An 8,782-nucleotide genomic window follows, 5' to 3' on the forward strand; every position below is an offset into this window, starting at 1 on the left:
ATTTCCATGCATCCAACAGCGCTCAGCTGGAGTAACTCGAGCGCCCCCTACGTGGCGAGTTTGGAATTCGAGCCGACGCCGGCAGCTCTGTACAACTAGAAACGTTGGCTCTATAAACCGTCGCCAGCTGGGCAGGTCAGAAGTACAGTAGGTCGTGGTTCCAAAATGACTAGTCTGAAACTTCCCAAACGGAAATATCACTTTGTACGGTTTCATTGCGAGCACCATGCTTGTCAAGTTCTATTTGTGCTAGTTCTGCCAGTCATCTGTCCGGTATGTACACTTTGCGAAGCAACGTGAAAGTCATTTGCGAGTCGCAGCCTTCGGTAAACTATTATCGCTTCGTACACGTAGCTTGTTATGCAGAAACAACTCCACACCAGCATCTACACTGTCTACACCTGGAAAGACGGCAATAAATTCTCTTCTAGAAAACCACCACCACTGTGCCTTGCCTCGGTTCTAGGACTCTCATCCGACCAGTAAAATATTTCCCACCCGAAGATGAGTAACCTTTACCACATATCTGCTGCTATCGTTTTGCCGTAAATGAAAAAAAATGGCGAAAAGATGTGTATTAAGTTCATTTTAATATAGACAAGTGCAAGACAACTATGCAATCTACAAGACAATTATGATTAGAATGCGATAACGTTTCTCTCAAAAAAACTTTCTAGAGATTCGCCTTTTTTTTAAGTTTAGTAGCGCCCGCGCATATTTATAACTCAAGTTGAATATCAAAACCTTTAAAACCCTGCAAATGCTATATTTGTTGACTATAAACTACCGCGGAAAGCGACAGTGATTTCCCGGAAAGTAACGCTTCTTGACCTGAGAAAACATTTTATTGTTTTTTTTTAGTTTAGATCCCAGGTTCAACATTCAAACGGTAGTTCCGTCCACCATCTATTATCTGATAATGATTACATCGGATCGAAGGCTACCAGATTGCAATGCGAGGTCAAGTTGTTAAGAACAAATGAAAAAGTCACCTACTCGCTAATCCGGCGTCGGCGATGTCGTTTACACCCCCGCTGCGCATGCTCGCGTCTCGTGGCAAGGTCAAGCACAAAAATGCAGCGTCTCAGTTTTTTTTCAGAACCGATAGGAGATTTATTCTATATATGCAGGTTTGTCCCGCATTACCTAGCTGTGCTGTGACTATCACAAGTTTCTGTTCATATCACACCTGTGCGCAGGGTTTCAAGGGAGGGGCAAAGATTGGTCGCAGTGCCCCCCCCCCCCCCTGCACACTGTGTCCTTGTATAAGGCATTCTTTGCACCCCCCCCCCCCCCCATTGCCGCCTTACCTTATTATGTCAATGTATGGGGCTGCCGCCTCTCCCCTACCCTCCTCAAACGAGAAAAAAAAACGAAAATTTCACCATATTCTGTCAGATGTATCAATATTTACTTCAAGTAAGACTTCCTGCAATAGTCATCTCCGCAAACTCAATCTTGTTTATTATATACTGTTTGTGACATATACCATTCAGAGTAACTGTCGTTCCACATTAGAGTCAGGATTTTGGTTTATAGTTTGCATTCTGGGTATGCATGAGATTTTCGAAACATAGCATTCGCACTCAACCGGTCACCATGTGCGCCATACATGGTTATGTAACGCTTTTCATACCCTACTTTAAAATAGCCTATTTACGCTTGCGAGTACAGGAATTCTGATTTTAAAGCATCTCATTGTCACTAATCTGTGGCGAGGAGGGTGAGAAGCAATGTACACATTAAATGGGATCAATCTAATTCAAAAGAATGTTCAATTAATAATCAACTTGGATACAAACACCTTTTTTATGAAGGTGCTTTCTATATGCAAACAATTGTGCACTAACCCTAGCTGAACACTTGCCACTTCTTTTCTTTTATATTGGCACACTATATGCAAAAAAAAAATGTGTTGGCAAAGCATTTTTTTCAGAAAAAAATGTTTCCTCTGCCTGAGTTTGATGTAAATTTCCCACAATACTTGAGTATAGTATGAGCAAGATGTTCAAGATATATAGCAAAAATGACAATTAATTTTGAGATGTCAAAAAATTTATTTCTAGAAATTGAATGGGTTGTTTTATTATAAACTCTCCTAAGTACGCTAAAACTTTTCTTCAGTTCTAATCAAGCGATTCACATTTCATTCCACTATGGGATGCTTCCGCCACTTTTATAATGTGAAGTTTTTCTTATATACATCTTGTGAGCACAATAATGTTAAGAGTTTGTCAACTGGATAATGCAAGTTATTTATATTACTGCCATCAATTACACAGCATGCACTAGGATTTCGTAGCCATTTGTGTTGTAGAAACAAAACTAAGGTGACTCTACTGCATCTATCTATATCAAATCTAACCACAAAATTATTTATGAACCAGGTTTATTGAAATTTGGTATATTAATATACTTTTGTATCACCACTGAATGTAATGCTGGCTGTTTCAGGCCGTCATCCTTAATAACGTCGCATTTTATGTAAATTCTTCAGAAATGAAAACGTCTCCATAGAAGGATAACCGCTGCCAAAAGGGGCATTTTTCCATCAGAATACAAAGCATTTCACTGTTTGAGGAGGCTCTTCTGTTTTTGCTTTCTCAAGTACGAGATGCTTCTGTGAAACAGCATTGGCATTTGCTCCTCTAAAGGCAATGCACACTTTTTAGAGCATACAATAGTCCCATTTCGAAAAAATCGAACACCGTTCATAAAAAATCCACAGCACTCTAATAGACTAAAAAGAGCATTGGTTATTCAAATAATCAATGAAATCGGGTTGGCGGATTTTTTTCCCTTTTTGGGGCTCACATTTGGCTTGACCTAGCCTTCTGCAATGACCTACACTGCTTGCTGGTCTGTAGTATACTAATTAAAAAGTCCTTCGTTAACCTGCTGTCAGAGAGACTGCATAGTCCACACTTGGTTTTTTTTTCTTCCTTGTGAAGAGCCACATTGTTCCCAGTCATATTTTGTAATGTTTCATCAGTACAACCTTTATATCTATGCACTTTTATATTTGGCATATATGCATGAATACTAAGGTTCACCTTCGAAAAATATCTCATGGGAACAAAACTTATTCACAAGCTTTGTTGCCAAGGTAGTCCATTAGGATATCAAACTGACTAGGTAACAAATCCATTGCTAAAAAAAAACCACACACCTCTTGATGTACTCTTTATTTCTCAAAACATAATTCAAGATAGTGCCTTGAGGGGACCCATCTTTTTAATGGTGATGTTAACTGCAACTAATCAGTGAATAATTCATAGAGTTTTTCACCTATTTTCAAATATACATTTAGTTTCTAAATGTAATCTGCTTATTTTACCACCAACTGCGGAATTTGAAAAACTGTGCTAACCACTGTTAAAATTGGGCGGATTCATAGCAGTCAGTACCATAAATGGCTCATATTATTTTTTGCAAGTTATGTTATGAAATAAACGCGCGCACACACACACACACACACACACACACACACACACACACACACATATATATATATATATATATATATATATATATATATATATATATATATATATATATATATATATATGTGTGTGTGTGTGTGTGTGTGTGTGTGTGTGTGTGTGTGTGTGTGTGTGTGTGTGTGTGTGTGTGTGAGAAAGAAATGTATACTTAAGGGCACATTTTTGCATGTTTTGACAATATTAACGAGATCTAACAGACAATATAGCCAAGGAATGTATAGAGTAAGTTATTAGAACTAATGTAATATAAATAATAAAAAAGAAAAGTGGGTGAAAAGTTACTTGTTGTGAGCAGGAATCGAACCTACAACGAAGAGCATCGAACGGGTTATTCGAAGATAGTAGGTTCGATTCCTGCTCACAACAGGTTATTTTTTCACACACTTTTCTTTCTTTTTATTTACATTACATTGGTTCTAATAACTTCCCCTATACATTCCTTGGCATTATTGTCTGTTATATCTCAGTTATATTGTGTCAAAACACGTAAAAACGAGCCCTTAGATACACACTTCTCACTTCTTTCCTTTACACACACACACACACACACATATATATATATATATATATATATATATATATATATATATATATATATATATATATATATATATATATATATGTATATAACACACACACACATATATATATATATATATATATATATATATATATATATGTGTGTGTGTGTGTGTTTATAATTGCAAGTTATGTATAAAAATGTTGGAAATATAGAGGCAATGTGCTGTTCAAATAATGGCTGTAATTTTCTCCTTCAACCCGACTGTCTGTGTTCATTTATTTAAAATTTAATTAAACTTTTTAATTGCTGATATGATTGGTCTTTATACTGATGTCGGCTAATGCAGCAAAAATCAATTAGTGAAGGAATATTTTATTTGGCCCATATTTTAGGGTTTTTGTACAGATATTCCTATCTTTTTATTCATCTTACTATTTTTTTATTTGTCCTATTGTGTGTTCATTTCATATTCTTTATCCCTAATCATCCTTATTTCTTGTCAATGCACCTGTTTCAATACTTTATGCAAGCCCACAGTAAGTAAACAATTAAATATAATAGTGATATTGTAGCTGCTTATATGACACATTTCTCAAATTTAATTTTATTGCTTTCCTTGTTGTTTTTATTCTAGATGTTGGCCAAGGCTATTCACATATGCTTCATGTATTTCTTGACACCTCCTCAATGGTTCCATATGACTGCTGGTATCTGTTGAGTCGAACACTATTGAATTTTGTAGTATATACAAGCATCAGATTTTCGAATTGCTAAGTGATATCAGTGATCCCTTCAACAGAACCCTTTTTTCGAAGCCAGCTTGGCCTGATGAGTGTTATTTTATTTTGTTTGACATTAACTTTGCAAATATTAGGAACACTGTGAAAAGGATTTTTGTCTTTTTTGTATTACTGTAATCTTGTTTTTCTAGCTCACTGGTACACATGACTACGTGAAATGCGGAGTCACAGTAAGCTTTTATTATGAATCCACTCGATCTTTAATCAAATCAACTGTCATGAGGTCGCGTCTTCAGTAACTCCTTCAGGTTATATGTTGTATGCAGCCTTATTAACCTCATCAATAGATACCCGTGGAACTGCATTGTCCCAATCGACTTCGATTTCAATCAAGATTAGATGACCACCTTTCCACAACTTTTAAAATGAATCTGTACAACACAGAGTTTCTTGTTGTTGACAAGCTTTGATTGTTCAAAAACTTATGTTCAGCGTAATGCTGCAATATATGCCTTCATCTTCTGTCATTTTTTTTTATAATGTGCCTTCTGTTTTAAAGAGAGGTTGCTCAATTCTTGTTTTGTGTTTTACCGTCCATTTCACTTTCTGCTTCCGAAATCGGTTTAATAATGTTCTTCTTATTTCCTTCTTACTTACTTCTTGTTTGAAAGCACTGTTTGTGTCCTTGAGAGCATTCCTAAATTTGCTTTGTTTTACCCTCACTGTATCTGTGTTAAGCTGTTTCATAGTAAATTTGTTTGCATGTTTTCTTAAGGTCATCTTCACTAAACTGTGATCACTATGCTTCATCATGCCGATTACTCTTTTGTTCTGCACGATGCCTGGGCATGGTCGTCACACATAGTTAAATCTGTTTTATTTTTCGCTTTTACATGAAGGCCTGTCCATGTCCAGTTCATATTTCTATGATTCCTGAAAAAGGTATTCATTAGATACAAATTACAGCTTATTTCAGCATCTGTCCTGTTTTATTTCAGCATCTCTCGTGCTATTGATACCAACACTACCAACTGCTTGTTCTCCTTCTCCTTGTATTTGTACTGTTCTATTCAAGTATTCAATGGCCATGACACATTGGGCTCATGCCTTTTTCATTGCCAATTGAACATCCTCGTGAACCGGTCTACTTCGTCATTGACATGGCTAGATATTGAAGTGTATGCCTGTACTGCTTTCAATTTCTTTCCTACTTTGTTTCATCACACTTGCTCCCTTTTTTGTTATTACTGCATTGTACAGAATATTTCATCAATGTTGTCCACAATGTCCTTGGGACTGCAAAACCAGCCCACAATATATTGTTTCTCATCAGAGGGCAAACAGGTTTATCATGAAGGAATAATAAACTTCAAAGAAGCTACATGCTTACTCCTTGGTGGAGCCCATTTGCAGAAGCCCACAGGTCGTCGTGGCTTGCCCCGCCTCGTCTGGGATCACCATGTCGGCTTCCCGGTGCCAACATGCCCATTAGGCAGTACTCTGTATGCTTAAGTTCTCCAAACCTCACCACAAAGACATTCTATTTATTGCTTCCTAACTCTTTGTGTGCATCTATTATTCTAACCTTGCCCAAGAGAGTATCGGTGCATTAAATGCTGCCATGTTCAGTTTGTGGCAGTGGCTTTGTACTAATTCACTGGCTAGTTACCCTCTACTACAAAACATTTCCAGCCACCGTCGTATATTCTGCAGCAAGCAACTGGAGAACAAAGGTCAGGGTTTTCGGAGTGTCACATAGAATGTGGTGGCCAGTAGCACCACGAATATCAATTCCTGTTTTGGTGAATGGGGTAAGCTGTAGAGATGTAGCACAAGTTTCGTTCTTCAGGTGCCCCACATGTTTAATAGGCACCTCATATAGAGGCAGTTACTAAATTAAGTATGCCCTGCTCGGTAGTGAAGGGAAAAAATAACAAAATGAGGCTTTTAGCTGTAAAAGTCTTACTATTTGTGTTACAAAACGAAACACTCATGCAGCTGTCATTAAAGCTTGCAGCAGGAGGAGTGAACAAGAGACTGCGTTCATTGCTGCTGGACATATCGATTTATATCAGTATATGAAACATGTATCATCTCCACACAAGCAAGATATCACCAGTGATATTAAAAGCCAAAGCCACTTCGGCGCAGCTTTTAGAGAAGCTTAAACATCTCTTTGGAGCAGCAATCAATCTTTTGAAACAGTTACCAGCCACTCATTTTATAAAGCAAATATTTAATCTTCTAATCCTGAACATATACCATGGGTGACAAAATATACCTATGCCTGCATCCATGCATGCCTAATTTAGAGTGCCCCTGAAGATTAAACTAACTTATGGATCTTTGTTTTCCTGCAAACAGATCTAGGTCTCTTTAATTTTTTGATCTCAGGCAAACCTGATATACACTGCATATTGTAATTCATTGAGGGTCTCTCTGATGTTTTATTTGCAGTACTAAAAGCACGAACTGTGCCTTGTTGTACCAAAAAGAACTATGTTTGTGAAGATGTCATTTGCTTTTAGTACAAGCTAGGCATTCAAGATTTGCGGTGCACACTTTACATTGTAATTCATTGAGGGTCTCTCTGATATTTTATTTACAGTACTAAAGCACGAACTGTGCCTTGTCATATGGAAAAAGAATTATATTTGAAAAGATGTGATTTGCTTTTAGTACAAGCTAGGCATTAAAGTTATGTGGTGGAGGCCATTTTGCCACACATTATGAACAGAATTCTTGGGCTTCTGGTTTTTAGATGGGAGTGAGTGAGTGAGTGAAACGAGCTCGTACATTAAAAAAAAACATGCCTTTTATATCTACCACTGTCCTCTCACAATACTCTTGGTAAAGTTTAGTAATGCATCATGACTATGACATCCACGATTACTTCCTTCAACGCGTAATTTTTATGTGTCTGTCCCATTTGGCACGTTTCCAATGCGAGAATCGCAATTTTGTCAATGATTCAACACTTTGGTTCCGAATAGATACGAGTGAACTCGGCAGACAGGTATTGAAAAAAAAATGGATTTTAAAATTTTATTTTGTCTTTATTGCTGTAAATTGGCATAGCGATCTATAGAATTGCATTATTGGAAGTCTTCGTGTGCAATTTGAATAAGTTCCTTAACAAAAACTCTTTCTGCAGTCAAGAAACAGAATTAAAATATCAGGTTATTCTGACACTGTGCTTTATCAGCAAAATTGCACTGACCACTGCAGCAGAAGGGATCATAGAATCAATGTTAGCCGTTGTGCAGTACACTTTGTATGAAGTCTTCTGAAATTAAAAATAATAAATTCAGGTATTTGTTGCAAAACAAATCTAAAGCATAAGGGTTTTTGTACTGCTCACTTTAATGCTATTGTTTATCAAGTAAAGGACTGCTGTTTTATAAAAACTTATAGTTGTGCCAAGTATCATTTGCTTTAATTCTATAGAAGTTACTAACTCTACTTACTCCACTTAATAGAGACAACACACAATATGCTGAGATAATAAAATGTTCTATTTTGATGTGGCAAGATTTCTGGTTCGATAGTTTATCTGAAAATGATTCTTTTTTTGGTCTAACAGGCCAGAATGACGAATGTCTGTTGAGGGTGTGCCCGGTTAGAAACCTTATTAATTTGCTGGTTGATATGTGTGGTTTAACGCCCCAAAACCACTATATGATTATGAGAGACGCCCTAGTGGACCGTCCCGGAAGTTTCAACTACCTGGGGTTTTTTACCGTGCGCCCAAATGTGAGCGCACGGGCCTACAGCATTTCTGAATCCATCAAAAATGCAGCTACCGCAGCCGGAATTCGATTCCGTGATCTGGGTGTCAGCAGCCGAGTACCTTAGCCACTAGACCACTGCGGCGAGGCAGAAACCTTATTCAAAAGATGCAGGACTACCGACTGAATTGATTTTAGGAATGTTGGGAATAAACTTTTGATATTTACCCTTCAAATTTTGGTGAAAAAAGTTTGTGTCATATTGTGTGTATCTGTATTGTATGAAAA

This window comes from Rhipicephalus microplus, chromosome X (assembly GCF_043290135.1).
Source record: "Rhipicephalus microplus isolate Deutch F79 chromosome X, USDA_Rmic, whole genome shotgun sequence".
Classification (NCBI taxonomy): Eukaryota; Metazoa; Arthropoda; class Arachnida; order Ixodida; family Ixodidae; genus Rhipicephalus; species Rhipicephalus microplus.